At 38.6% G+C, this 14757-nt stretch overlaps 1 protein-coding gene across 1 annotated transcript in view; it reads left to right on the forward strand.

Moving 5' to 3' along the window:
* Positions 1–2987: 2987 nt before the first annotated feature.
* The window catches only part of LOC150075652 (uncharacterized), a 30901-nt gene continuing 19131 nt past the window's right edge, over positions 2988–14757 (forward strand). The window contains exon 1 of the mRNA XM_090388256.1: positions 2988–3034. The gene's annotated coding sequence lies outside the window, so the exon portion shown is untranslated. The remainder of the gene's footprint in view (positions 3035–14757) is intronic.

Raw genomic sequence — 14757 nt, forward strand, 5'->3', positions numbered from 1 at the left:
ACCCCTTTATCCATAGCAGCAACATGCCTCCAATGCCACACTGCTCCAATTTGTGCAGCAGTCTTCCATGTGCAACAGTATCAAAAGCCTTTCTAAGATCCAAGTATATAACATCAAAAATTATTCCCTGCATCTAGTTCTTTTGTGACTGTATCTTAGTATCCAATCAAATTAGTCAGGCAAGACTTCCCCTTAACAAAACCATGCTGTGTCCGAGGTATAACTAAAGTCTTGTCTAGATGATCCTGCCAGCATCATCAGTTGGTCCCACTGTATAGAAATTAAATACTATCTCAGATCATCGTTGTCGCCTTTACGAAAGCAAAAACCCTTTCCTTTACAGCTGATGGTAGTTACCTCTCTGAGTAAATTCCACTTCAGCACACTATGATCACTGCCACCTAGTGGTTCCTTTATCTGCAGATTCTTAATGCATGAAGAATCATTACTGATAATCAGATCAAGGGTATTACTCCCTCTAGTTGCCTTCCGAACATGCTGATGTAGAAAACAATCATCCAATAAATGCACAAAAGCCTTGCTAGTGTGTAAGTGACTAACCCACAAAATCCAGTCAATATCTGGAAAATTAAAATTCCCCATTATAAGACTCTCTGATTTACTGGCTCACTCTATTTCCCTGTATAGTTTCTTATTATATCTTTAAGTAAATCGGACATCAGTACACTGTGATCACTGCCACCTAATGGTTGCTTTTCTGCAAATTCTTGATACGCGAATAACCAGATCATGAGTATTACCAGATGAAGAGTATTACCCTCGCTTGTTGTCTCTCGAACATGCTACTATAGAAAACAATCATCCAATAAATCCACAAAACCTGGCTAGTGTGCGAGTGACCAACCCATAAGTTCCAGTCTCTATCTGGGAAGTTAAAATCCCTCATTATAAGACATTCTGATTTACTAGCCCACTTTATTTCTCTGTACAATTGTTTATTGTACTGATTCGAGTCATTAGGCCTATAACACACGCCTACTCTTATTTTTGCTTTCGCAGTGCTTAAGTCACACCAAACTGACTCAACAGTGCTCTGTCCAGCCATGTCGACTGGCTGTACTTCTCTGGATTTTATGTGTTTGTTAAGTAATAGCATAATCCCTCCTCCCTTCCTATCCTGTCTATCCTTTCTGTACGCATTGAACTCTCCAATTCCAGTTCTGCATTCCTTATATCTGTGTGACACCATGTCTCTACTGTCCCAACAATATCTGCCTTTGATGTCTTGACCAACACTTCAAATTCATCAAATTTATTTACTATACTTCTAGCATTGGTATACATGCAAGTATACATGTACCTATTGTTTACATGATCCTGCAGTGCTTTTTTAACCAGTTCCTCCATTACATTCCTTGGAACAGAAGTTAAACTAACAAACCTGTAAATACCTGTGTCTTCCTTTGAACCTCCTTTGTGGATTGGGATCACATTTGTACATCTTCAGTCTATGGGTACCCCTGAGTCCAAGAAAGCTCTCATAATTATGGCTAAGGGTTTGCTTACTTCCTTTGCTGCCTCCTATAATATAACTGGATAGATTCTATCCACCTCACGTTCCTTTCTGATGTTTAACTTCAACAATTTATCCTCCACTTTACTATTTTATTAATAAATCACTTAGATCCCTGTTATAGTTTAATACGTTTCTGGCATCCACTTTCCTAGAGGATTTCTGATATGTGAATGTAGATACAAAGTAAGCATTCAGTTTCTCGGGTACCTGAGCAGGATCACCAACAATCGAACCATCGATATCAAACGCACCAATCTGATTCATTGCCTTCCGTCCAGAGTTTACATAAGTAAAGGAGTCTTTGTTGTTTTTCATTGCATCCTTTGCTAACGATTTCTTGTAATTTGCCTTCGCTTGCCTATCTTCCTTTGTGATTTGATTACATATTAGTTTATATCTACTATAGGCTTCTATATCAACGGATAATTTTCATGCACCCCATGCATTTTTCTTCTCTGCCACAGGTCGCATCAGTTCATCTGACATCCATTTAGGCGTAAACCTTGAACAATATTTCTTAGTTGGGATGAAAAGCATAGTAGCTGACCATGCATATCATTTCTGGCCATGCATATCCTTTCGTGGATGCAGGATGTCCATCTGAAAATTGGTTCTTCTGACAGGATAATACGCCATATCACAAAGTCAGAATGTACAGAACTCGTTCGAGGAACGGAACAGTGAATTCAGCTACTATAACTTCTCCCCCGTTCAGATATCAATCCAATGAGCATCTATGGGAGGAGCCCTTTGGAGTAGATATATACAACCACCTAATTTGCAATAACTGTGGGAGTAGTTGAGTCCACATGGAATAGCATTCTTGTGGCCCGTTTTTGTTACCTCGTTGAGTTCGTGCCACTAACAAACTAGGCAACTATTCTGCGAGCTAAAGTGTGACGACCTTGCTTGGGTAATTTTACCCAAAATGTATATTTTGTACACTAATTTTAAAGCCTCTGGTGTATATATGGCAACACTACTAATCGATCATGATGTTCAAAAATACATGAAGGTAGAATGAGTCAACCAAAAAAATTAAAAGAAAACAATAATAATGAAGGTTGGGAAACGTAATTCAAAATGAATTAATACAAAACTATCTGCGAATTTCAAGCAAGAACTAGACAAATGGAGGGGATGAATAAGTGAAATGGGAGTGGCCTTTTTTTCATTTTTGGCTGATGCTGTATAAGCTTGCTTTCTTGCATAATTTGTCACTGCTACTACTACTACTAATAATAAATCAAATTCCCTTGGTATATTTTTATAAATTTACAAGGAAAATTTTCAGTTATTTTAAAATTTTAAAAATGCTTGGAAATTTCACATGCTTAAATCGAATTAGAACATAATGTTATTGGTGTGAGAACATGTTAAAGGGTGTCGCTTTTTAAACGTTAACCGGAAGTGACGCTTTTCTGGAATTCATAACTAACAGTTGAGTGGTTCCCGTTAACATTGGGCTCATGTGAAGTCAGCTAAACTTCATCTTGTGTAAGTTGTGTGGTTAAACTAGCATGCAATGCCTGTTTGCTTAATAGTACTGTGTACCTAATTTGTTGTCATATACACATGAAAGTTTTTTTTTTTAATAATTCAGGATGTAATGGGTGCGCCCTACTCGTTAATTTTTTTTGAGTACCTGCTGAACCTCTAATATGGTTTATTTACCAAATAGAAGAAAGTTTGCTATTCGTTCCCCACTTCCCTGTGGTTTCGAAATGGAAACCAGAGGGGTGTAGGGAACGAATCGAAAACAAATCGTGCAGGTCGGGAACGTTTCACTTTGACGTTTCAGTATTCCGACTTTTAAAATGAGATATATGGTGGATGTATCCCCTATCCCAAAAAATATATTCTTCAGTTCATTTTTCCCAGCCCCCTTTTTTTCTCGGTTAATGTTTACAGAATCTTGAATTGGGATAGCCCATATAATTGTAAGCTTCCTATTAGTTTTCCGATGCAAAGACAGATTTTTCAAAGCCGCATTGTTTATTATTTTTTTAATTTCTGTATGCAATGTTTTTGAGTTCCACATTGAATGAACACTTTATTAGTTATATCTACTCATTTTCATGAAGCTCTGTAAAGCAACAGCATCACATATTTGTACCATGTGGTATAAAGCAGACGGGGATATGTGTAGGGGTGTTGTGAGTGTTTGTGCAATTTGTTGCCAAGATGACCAAGGTGAAAGATTTTATTATTATTAGCCACATGGTGCAAGGAAGCCTGAAGCTTTTGCTGCACCAGCCAAAAAAAAAAAAAAAAAAAAAAATATATATATATATATATATATATATATATATATATACACAGTATATGAGTTACTCTGAGAGAGTCAGAAGTAGAAGGGAATCATCAAGAAAGAAAAGAATGATGTGAAATATCCAGATCATGACCCTGGTGCACCAGATGTGAGCCCCTGGAGCTACAGCTCTTGTCAATTTTCTGGTACAGAAAAAAATAAATATACCTCCACAAGAAGGACCTCCAGTCAGAATTAAATTTTACAATCCAGTCTGTCACTCCTGAAAGGTGTGACCCTTAATACAGAATATCTACCAGTAGTTTGTTTTGTGGGGGACCGCTCATACCACTGACAGGTGCACACTATGTTAGCTGAGAGTGTAATTTTTGTTTCTAAAATTAAGTTGATGAAAAAGGGATTATGTCAAATGTTCAAATTAGCTTTACATAGTCAAGACAGAGAAATTATTTCCTGTGTAATACCATTCTTGATTATTTGAAGAATATATTACTGTATTTACAAAATAAATTTTTATTTCTAAAACTTCATGCTTTGTTTAGTATTTAATCTTTTAAGTAAACTATACGATACCTTGTGGAAAATTTAACAGTTTTAAGCTTATGAACTGAATAAGTGAAATGTGTTTTGCTGTGCTATATAAAAAGAGGTATTTTTGCAAAATAAGCACAAGCATTTCATTAAATTCTTGTAGCATGAAACTTGGCTGAGAATTTTCACTTTTTTTTATGTATTACTTATGTTCACTGAATTATTTAAATGATATAAAGCTCAATAACATTATTGAATTTAGAAAACATTTATTTGATAATAGGAAGATAACTTGAGGTTGGTCACTCCACACTAGCAAAGGCTTCTGTGGATTTATTGGATGATTGTTTTCTACAGCAGCAGCATGTTAGAGAGGCAACAGGAGGGAGTAACACTCTTGATCTAATTATCAGCAGTGATTATTCATGCATTAAGAATTTAAAGATGTAACTACCATCAAGGGTAAAGGGAACGGTTTTTACTTTTGTAAAGGCAACTACAGAAATTTACTACAGCAAGCAAAGGCAGATTATAAAAAATCTTTGGCAAAGGATGCAAAGAAAAACAGCAAAGACTTCTTTACTTATATAAACTGTAAAAGGAAGGGGATAAATCAGATTGTTCCACTTGATATCAATGGTTTGGCTGTAGATGATCATTCTCAGAGAGCTGCCTAACTAAATGAGTATTTTGCATCTACATTTACACATGAGGAGTTATTCAAGGAGGAGAGGGCCAGATGTTTATCAAACTCTAACAAGGAGTTAAATGATTTTGTAATAAATGACAGCAAAGTTAAGGAGAAATTGTTGAAGTTAAACATAAGAAAGGCACATGGGGTGGATGGGATTTTATCCAGTTATATTAAAGGACGCAGCAAAGGAAGTAAGCAATTATAAGACCATCCTTGGACTCAGGGGAAGTCCCTACAGACTGGAGATTTGCAAATGTATCTCCAATTCACAAAGGGAGACACGAGTAATTACAGACCTGTTAGTTTGACTTCTTTTTCCAGAGAAAATAATGGAGTCACTGGTAAAAGAGGTGATACAGGATCACCTAAACAAGACAGCAGTAATAGTTCAGACACAGCATGGGTTTGTTAAGGGGAAGTCTTGTCTGACCAATTTGATTTGTTATTATGATGTGGTCACAAAGGAATTGGATGCAAAAAATAATTTTGATATCATATACTTGGATTCAGTAAAGCTTTTGATACTGTTACAATGGAAGACTGCTAAACAAATTGGAGCGGTATGGCATTAAGGGCAAGTTACTGCAATGGATAAAGGGATGGTTGAGTGGGAGACGGCAGAGAATGGTAATAAATGGACACTGCTCTACATGGACTAATGTTATTAGTGGAGTCACCCAGGGTTTGGTGCTGGGCCCATTGTTGTTTTGTGTATTTATCAATGATATTGGTGAAGGTATATCAGGCTTAATGGCCAAGTTTTCAGATGATACACAGGTTGGCAGGGTTGTTAATGACAGTATGCTTCTGCAACAGAATCTACAAACGTTAGGCAGATGGGCTGAGAAGTGGCAACTGAAGTTTAACTTTGATGAATGCAAAGTACTGCATCTGGGTAGCAGTAACCCCAGAGAAATGTACCAACTATGTATGTGGTGTTATACTCAGGATAGTGGAGAATGAAAGATACCTGGAGGTAATTGTGCAGTCAGATATGACATTTTCTGAACAGTGCAGACATACTGCCAGAGTATGTCATGCAGTCTTGTCAATGATATACAGGAATTTTGGGAGCAGGGATAAGGATTATTCCCTTGTATAAGGAAATGATCAGGCCACATCTTGAGTACTGCGTACAGGTCTGGAAGCCTCGTTTTAGGAGGGATGTAGATTTGCTAGAACAAGTACAAAGAAGGGCAACAAGTTTGGTGAGGGGAACAAAGGGGTGCTCTTACGAAGAAAGGCTTAAGTTCTGAAAATTGCAGGTTCTGGGGGACTATGCACCTGTGAGGCAATTTGATTGAGGTGTATAATGCCTTGAATGGATTGAGCAGGCTCAATGCTGATGGGATTCTTCCTCTTGTTCAGATTAGCATTAGTAGAGGCATATGATGCAAGAAAGCAAGCTTATTCAGCATCAGCCAAAAAAAAAAAAAAAAAAAAACCCTCTCCCATTTCACCCCTCCGTTCGTTCGAAATACCTGTCCAGTTGAGCTTTAAATTTGTTTAGGCTATCAACTTCAACAACAAGTGGTGGAAGTCGGTTCCACCAACCAACCACCCGCTGGCCAAAGGCAAATTTCCGCACATCTATCCGACATCTGTCCTTCCTCAATTTGAATTTATGCCCTCTGAGGTGATTATTCTGAGAAAGATGAAGAATCCCATTGGCATTGAGCATGTTCAAACCATTCAAAGCCTTATACACCTCTATCAGATCACCTCGCCGGTGCCTAGTCTCCAGACTCTGTAATTTGCAAAACTTAAGCCTTTCTTCGTAAGAGCAACCCTTTGTTCCATTTACTAATCTTGTTGCCCTTCTCTGTACCCGTTCCAGCAGCTCTACATCCTTCTTGAAATGAGGCCTCCAGACCTGTATACAGTACTCAAGATGTGGCCTAACCATTGCCTTATACAAGGGAATAATCACTTCCTTATCCCTGCTAGAAAAATTCCTGTATATCATTGACAAGACACCATGAGCTACTCTTGCAGCTCGTCTGCACTGCTCAGAGAACTTCATATCTGCCTGCACAATTACCCCCAGGTCCTTTTCATTCTCCACCACTGTCAGTGTAGTACCGCAGAGTTGATACATTGCTCTGGGGTTACTGTTACCCATATGTAGTACTTTACATTTGTCAATGTTAAACTTCATTTGCCACCTCTCAGCCCATCTGTTCAACCTTTCCAGATCCTGTTGCAGCAGCATAGCGTCAGTAGTGTCCTTAACGACCCTGCCAACCTTTGTATCATCTGCAAACTTAGACATTAAACTTGATATCCCATCATCAATATCATTCATAAACACCGAAAACAACAATGGACCCAACACTGAACCTTGAGGAACTCCACTAATAACATTAGTCCACGTTGAGCAGTGTCCATTGATTACCACTCTCTGTCTTCTGCCACTCAACCATCCCCTTATCCATAGCAGCAATTTGCCTCCAATGCCACACTGCTCCAATTTGTGCAGCAGTCTTCCATGTGCAACAGTATCAAAAGCCTTTCTAAGATCCAAATATATAATATCAAAGTTGTTCCCTGCATCCAGTTCTTTTGTGACTACATCATAGTATCCAATCAAATTGGTCAGGCAAGACCTGCCCTTAACAAAACCATGCTGCGTCTGAGCTATAACTGAATTCTTGTCTAGATGATCCTGCAGTGCTTCTTTAACCAGTGCCTCCATTAATTTACCTGGAACAGAAGTTAAACTAACAGGTCTATAATTACTTGTGTCAGCCTTTGATCCTCCTTTGTGAATTGGGGTTACATTTGCACATCTCCAGTCTATGGGTACCTCCCCCGAGTCCAAAGAAGCTCTCATAATTATGGCTAGGGGTTTGCATACTTCCTTTGCTGCCTCCTTTAATATAACTGGATAGATCCCATCCACCCCAGGTGCCTTTTTTATGTTTATCCCCAACAATCTCTCCTCCACTTTCCTCTCAGTTATTACAAAATCATCCAGCTCACTGCCAATGTTTACTTTACCTACATCATTCTCCTTCCTGAATAACTCCTCATGCGTGAATGTAGATGCAAAATACTCGTTTAGATTGTTAGCCACCTGAGCAGGATCCTCAACTGTTGAACCATCAATATCCAGTGGACCAATCTGATTCATCCCTTTCCTTCTCGAGTTCAAGTATGTAAAGAACTCCTTTCTGTTTTTCTTTGCATCCTTTGCCAAGGATTTTTCGTAGTCTGCCTTTGCCTGCCTAATCTCCTTTGTGACTTGGTTACAGACCAACTTATATCTATCATAGGCTTCCATGTCACCCATTGATTTGTATGTATCCCATGCATTTTTCTTCTCTGCCACATGTCTCATTAGTCCATCTGACAACCATTTAGGCCTAAACCTTGAACAATATTTCTTAGTTGGTATGTAAAGCCTGGTAGCCACCAAGATTAGTTCCTTGAATGCTTCCCATTTTGAGTTTGCTGTTGGTAACATCATCAGTTGGTCCCACTGTATAGAATTTAAATACTGTCTCAGACCATCATAGTCGCCTTTACGAAAACAAAAACCCTTCCCTTTACCTCTGATGGTAGTTACCTCCTTGAGTAAATCCCACTTCAACACACTGTGATCACTGCCACCTAGTGGTTCATTTATCTGCAGGTTCTTAATGCATGAAGAATCACTACTGATAATCAGATCAAGAGTATTGCTCCCTCTTGTTGCCTCACGAACATGCTGATGTAGAAAACAATCATCCAATAAATCCACAAAAGCCTTGCTAGTGTGCGAGTGACCAACCCACAAATTCCAGTCAATATCTGGGAAATTAAAATCCCCCATTATAAGACTCTGATTTACTGGCCCACTCTATTTCCCTGTACAATATATTATTATACTCATCAGAGTCATTAGGCCTATAGCACACTCCTACTCTCAATTTTCATTTCCCTATGCTTATGTCACACCAAACTGACTCGACACTGCCCTGTCCATCGATGTCAACTGGCTTCACTTCCTTTGACTTTATGTGTTTCTTAATTAATAGCATAACCCCTCCTCCCCTCCTGTCCTGTCTATCCTTTCTATATACATTGTATTCCCCAAATTCCAGTTCCGCATTACTTATATCTGTGTGACACCACGTCTCTGATATCCCAACAATATCTGCCTTTGATGTTTTGAGCAATACCTCAAATTCATCAAATTTATTTACCAAACTCCTAGCATTGGTGTACACGCAGGTATACATGCACCTGTTTCTATTCTTAGCTACCCTAACACAACCCATGTGTTTACTTGTAACGCAATGACTACCAGCAGTCTCTGAAATATCCTGCATCTTGTTTTTCAGACTTCTGCTCATTTGAATAGAAGCAGTGCAAAAATCACTTCCACCTCTGCCAGTGGCTACTGTTAATCTATTAGTCCTTGTATCCCCCCCCCAACTAGCAGTTTTCCGACCCACCTAACACTGCCTCGACAGCATCAGCAAACCCGAGGGGGAATAGATTCAAACTGAGGAAAGTCAGTATATAGAATAGATGTGCGGAAGTTTGTCTTTAGCTAGCGGGTAGTTGATTGCTGGAACAAACTGCCATTTGTTATTGTGGAAGTTGATAGCTTAAATAAATTCAAGGCAGAACTAGACAAACATTTGGAATTAATGAAACCCTTCCCATTTGGTAAAATGGGAAGGTGTTTTTTTTGCTGATTCTGTATAAGCTCACTTTCTTGTATCATGTGTCTTTGCCAGTAATCATTTTTAGAGTGAAAATGCAAATACTGTTGCACCCCAAATTAAATAAATGCCAGAAATAAAAAATGCATCCTTCCTAAAGTAATAAGGAGATAAATCCAAGTTACAATATTTTCTATGCTTGCAGACTTAGTGAGACCTATAATCAACTTTGAATGTAGCATGGTAGTTGGCTCAAGATGTACCATTAGGAGTATCCTGGAAATTGCAACTCTCCTGGAGTTTGATGTAAGACAGTGTGTCAAGATTGGTCTAATAACTAAACAAGTAATATAAAAAAAAAATTTTTAAAGTCAATTCCTACTTAGGTCAACAAAGAAATTTTATTTTAGTTACTTTTTATTAAATAATTACAATTAATATAAATATGTATATACATATGACAGAATCACAATATTAAGTGGCAAAATAGAAAGCGAATTTCCTTGCAATTTTCCATTTTCCTTTCTATATATGGTGTTGGACTATTATTTTTATTCACATGTTTCATTTTCCATTTTGTTCCCTCCTTGACTCAGACTAGAACCCAGAATGAAAAAAGAATCTGAAAAAAATTTTTTTCCAGCGATCTACACGCTTTGCCACTGACGGTATTTATTCCTAAATTTATATCCTGCTAAATATCTTATATAAGAGAAATTTTTTTCTTCCATATAAAACTAAAATTAATTAATTAAATTTAATTAATGAATTAATATTTTAAAAAACTGTATTAACATCAAATGTCATCCACTACAAGTTTAAAAAAATTTATTTGAACTTGAGTGGATGAATAAAAAGTATTTTATTAACGATTGAAAATTTGAACAAGATATATATATTTATATAGGGAGAGTGTGAACTAATAGTAGGAATTGAATAACATTCAACCAGTGGCAGTTCTGTTCTGTGTAAGCAGATTATTGGTGTGAGACCAGTGGATGATGACAGAATTTGAGCTAACAGGAAGATTACAGTCAGTTAAATAACATCCCCATGCAATAGTGGTAACCAGAAAGGCATATCGTAATGCACACCTTGCCATATCTTGTCAGCAATGGTATATCCCAACCAATGAGTGGAATGTGATTCAGTCGTGTTCCACTCTTGTCAGCAAAAAACTAAGAAGATATTGTTATGAACTCAGAAATACCAATACTAGACAGCGGAAGATTGGGAAGAAACATTGCCTGATCTGATGAATCCCATTTCCACTGTTCCACATGGATAGAAGACTAGAATATGACAAAAGCAGTTTGAGTCCAGAGACCCATCCTGTAAGTGCTAACAGTGGTGGTGATGGCAGTGTAATTGTAAGGGTATGTTTTAATGGTGAATATGGTGATGTTACAGGAATTTTTTCTGACTGGCTGCATCCCTTTTTCATTGCGGTCTGTATGTCCCATCTAACAAGTTGTGTAATCCTTAAATTTTTTCAAACCACTTACTTTCAGAATACCAGATGAAAGTTCATTCCAACAGTTATTGCTGGTTGAAAGCAAATATTTGCACATCTATCCTTTTTCAATTTAAATTTATAATAGTTACTTATCCAGCTGACCTTTGAATTTCCCCATGTTGTCAGTCTGAACTGCTTCAACTTATTCCAGTAAAAGGCAACTCTCTGGTTGCAAAAAAAAAACAAAACTTTCAGTCCAGTCTGAACCTTGTCCCTGATAATATGCATTTTGTCACTTATAAATGAGAAAATTTCACCTTCATTCATTTTACTATCTTCTCTCAGAGCTATAAAACTCCATACACAAGTTAATTCAAAATTGCATTTATAAATGCTACAGGAGTTTCCTGACAATAGGAGTGAATCAGAAATGCCCTTAGAAGTTTATTGAAATGGATGCAAAATTACTTTATTAGCATTAGCATTAGTAGAGGCATTTGATGCAAGAAAGCAAGCTTATGCAGCATCAGCCAAAAAAAAAAAAAAAAGTAACATAAATAAATAAAAATAACCACTTCCACTTCACCCCTCTGTTCGTTCGAAATACCTGTCCAGCTGAGCCTTAAACTTATTTAGGCTATCAACTTCCACGACAAGGGATGGAAGTCTGTTCCACCCACCAACCACCCGCTGGCTAAAGGCAAATTTCCGCACATCTATCCTACATCTGTCTTTCCTCAATTTGAATTTATGCCCTCTCAGGTGATTTTTCTGAGCTAGAGGAAGAATCCCATCAGCATTGAGCATGCTCAAACCATTCAAGGCTTTGTACACCTCTATCAGATCACCCCGCTGGTGCCTAGTTTCCAGACACTGTAATTTGCAAAACTTAAGCCTTTCTTCGTAAGAGAACCCCTTTGTCCCATTCACCAATCTAGTTGCCCTTCTCTGTACTCGTTCCAGCAGCTCTACATCCTTCCTGAAATGAGGCCTCCAGGCCTGTATACAGTACTCTAGGTGTGGCCTGACCATTGCCTTATACAAGGGAATAATCACCTCCTTATCCCTGCTAGAAAAATTCCGATATATCATTGACAATACACCATGAGCTACTCTTGCAGCTCGTCTGCACTGCTCAGAGAACTTCATATCTGCCTGCACCACCACCCCCAGGTCCCTTTCATTCTCTACCACTGTCAGTGTAGTACCACAGAGTTGATACGTTGCTCTGGGGTTGCTGTTTCCCATATGTAGTACTTTACATTTGTCAATGTTAAACTTCATTTGCCACCTCGAAGCCCATCTGCTCAACCTTTCCAAATCCTGTTGCAGCAGCATAGTGTCAGTAGTGTCCTTGACAACCCTGCCAACCTTCGTATCGTCTGCAAACTTGGACATTAAGCCTGATATACCATCATCAATATCATTTATAAATACAGAAAACAATAAAGGCCCCAATACTGAACCCTGAGGGACTCCACTAATAACATTAGTCCACGATGAGCAGTGTCCATTGATTACCACTCTCTGTCTTCTCCCCCTCAACCACCCCTTTATCCATAGCAGCAACTTGCCTCCAATGCCACACTGCTCCAATTTGTGCAGCAGTCTTCCATGTGCAACAGTATCAAAAGCCTTTCTAAGATCCAAGTATATAATATCAAAGTTATTCCCTGCATCAAGTGACATCTGTCTCTGAAGGTGCCCTTGCAGGTAGCACAATGGATATCATTGTCTTCCTCTCTCACACCATGTGAAAAGGCCTAGGTTTGAATCCTGTTAGTGAACATGGAATTTTGCTGGGCTATTTTCACAACACAGTTGGGTTGAGTTGGTCATCGCAAGGTGAGGGTTGCATGGTTTTTCATCCAACAGACAGGCAACTCAAGCACAGATAGATGCAATTTACAGGCACGGCATACTAATGCCCCATAGCCTTAGTTGCTTTGATGCTTAAAATTCACATGAAGTCTCTCAAGGTCACATTTTTGACTGCCATTTTTAATGTTGGAGTAATCTACTGCATAGTAAACTGAAAATAATTTTGTTTTTCTAAAGATTACATAACTTATTTTTAGTTTATATATAGGGTATATACAAAGGGTACTAGGAAAGTTTTGCAATACAGCTTTGTTTATTTAATTTTTTCAAAGTAATTTCCTCTACATTCAATACACCTCTCCATCCTCCGAAACCAATCTCTAAACCAGTTCTGCCAAGTTTCACTAGGGAGTAAAGCACACTCGTTGTCCCAAGCCCGTAGAAGGTCCTCATCACTGGAAAACCGCCTCCCTTTTAGCTTCATTTTCACATGCAGGAACAGTGCAAAGTCGCAGGGAGCAAGGTCTGGCCTGTAGGGAGGGTGCTCGAGAAGTTTCAGTCCTGTCGTGGTCAAATATTCGGTGCAGGCTTTGGCGCGGTGAGCTGGAGCATTTTCATGATGGAGGTACCAGGTGTCCATTCTTGACTTTGGCCGCAGGTTCTTCATAGATCCAATGACTTTAGGCAGGCATTGTTCAGTATACCATTTAGCTGTGACTGTCTTCTGCGTGTCCAAAACGACACGTTCCACAATTCCACTCGATTTGAAAAATACAGCTATCATTTTCTTCTTTACAGATCGGGATTTTCTGACAATTACGGGTGTGTCGTCATGATCAAAGACCCAAACTTTGTTTTGAGCCTTGGTCGGCAGATCATAATAGTACAGCCAAGTCTCGTCACCTGTCACGATGTTGTTCACATACCGAGATTGTCCCTTACCAAACTTTTTTAACATCTCCCAGCACCAAGTCACACGTCGTGTCATCTGCTGTTCAGTCAGTTGATGCGGCACCCAGAGAGAACAAAGTTTCTTCACGTGCAAATGATCTTGCAGAATCGAACGAATTGCTGGTGCATTTAGGCCCAAAGTATCCTCTATCTGTTGGTAGGTCACTCGCCTGTTTTCGTCAAGCATTTTCCTCACAGCAGTAACGTTTTCCTCCGTAACTGAAGTTCGTGGCCTTCCCGGCCTCTCAGAATCCTCCAGAGTGAAATTTCCCCTTTGGAATTCTCTATACCACCTGAATATCGTTGTACGATGTGGACAATCATCATCTAGTGCAAGAGTCATTTTTTCTAAGCACTGGTCTATAGTTAAACCACGCACGAAATTATACCGCAAAACTGTCCTTATCTCATTTCGTGACCACGATGCCATCGCACGTACTTTACACTCTCACTACTAATGAATAACTGAGCCCATCGACTTGGCGCGGCGGCTACTATGCACGTATGAACATGTCTCAACATGCAGCAACAAGCAGCTTCCTGTGATTCATTGTTGCGTCATATTGCAAAACTTTCCTAGTACCCTTTGTATTAGTCATTAAATATATGCTGAATTTTATGTGCATAATCATCAAAGCCTATTTGATCATCCCTTACATGCATGTTGGAATGATTATGCTACTCAAATATGTACGTATGCACTGAGAAACTAGGCATAATCCTTATGGGTTTTGATAATTAACTATATAATATCGGTGTAAATACACCATAGTTAATCCATATATTTGAGCTACGATTGTAGCGTAGAAGGCATCGTTTTAATTGTATCTCATAATGTGGTTG

Source organism: Mastigoproctus giganteus, chromosome 14 (assembly GCF_048544385.1).
Source record: "Mastigoproctus giganteus isolate SK-2022 chromosome 14, ASM4854438v1, whole genome shotgun sequence".
Lineage (NCBI taxonomy): Eukaryota > Metazoa > Arthropoda > Arachnida > Uropygi > Thelyphonidae > Mastigoproctus > Mastigoproctus giganteus.